A 771-nucleotide genomic window follows, 5' to 3' on the forward strand; every position below is an offset into this window, starting at 1 on the left:
GAAGATTCGGCTGCGCTGCTGTCCTCCGGGACTGTAGCAATGCCTGAATCGGATCCGAAAATAACGGCTATGCTTTCCCGGGCCGCCGTGAGGGTAGGGCTCAAGTGGAGACCTCCACCGTGTCCCGAGCCCTCAAGGTTGGACTATTGGTTCTTCGGGGTGGTCCACGCTGGTTCTCAGTGCCCTGCCCCGGTGCCATTCTTCCCGGAGGTGCATGAGGGGCTTACCAGGTTGTGGATGGCACATTTTTCTGCCAGAAACCGACCTGCTAACTCCTCCTCCCTCACCACTCTCGACGGTGGTGCAGCTAGGGGGTATACGGTCAGTTGTGATGCAGTTGTGTCCTAATATCGTCTCCACCCGGCAGGGCAAACCATGCCTCCCCTCCCGGATCTGTAGGTACTCATCTGGTCTGTGCGCCGAAGCTTATGCGTCCTGTGGAGAAGCTGCCTCCGCCTTACACACTACGGCGTTACTGCAGGTTCTTCAGGCTAAAGCACTGAGGGACCTGCATGAGAGTGGTCATGATCCGGAAGTTCTAAAAGAGCTCCGAACCGCAACTGATCTCGTGCTCCGAGCAACTAAGGTCACCGCGAGTTCTCTGGGTCGTGTGATGTCCACACTTGTGGTCCAGGAGCGTCACCTCTGGTCGACATGAGGGATGCCAACAAAGTTCGGTTCCTCAAGGTCCCTGTGTCCCAGACCGGCCTTTTCAGCAACACAGTTGAGAACATGGCCTAGCAGTTCTCGGCTGCACAGGAGCAGACTGAG

Source organism: Sinocyclocheilus rhinocerous, unplaced genomic scaffold (genome assembly GCF_001515625.1).
Source record: "Sinocyclocheilus rhinocerous isolate Xijiao unplaced genomic scaffold, SAMN03320098_v1.1 scaffold486, whole genome shotgun sequence".
Taxonomy (NCBI): Eukaryota; Metazoa; Chordata; class Actinopteri; order Cypriniformes; family Cyprinidae; genus Sinocyclocheilus; species Sinocyclocheilus rhinocerous.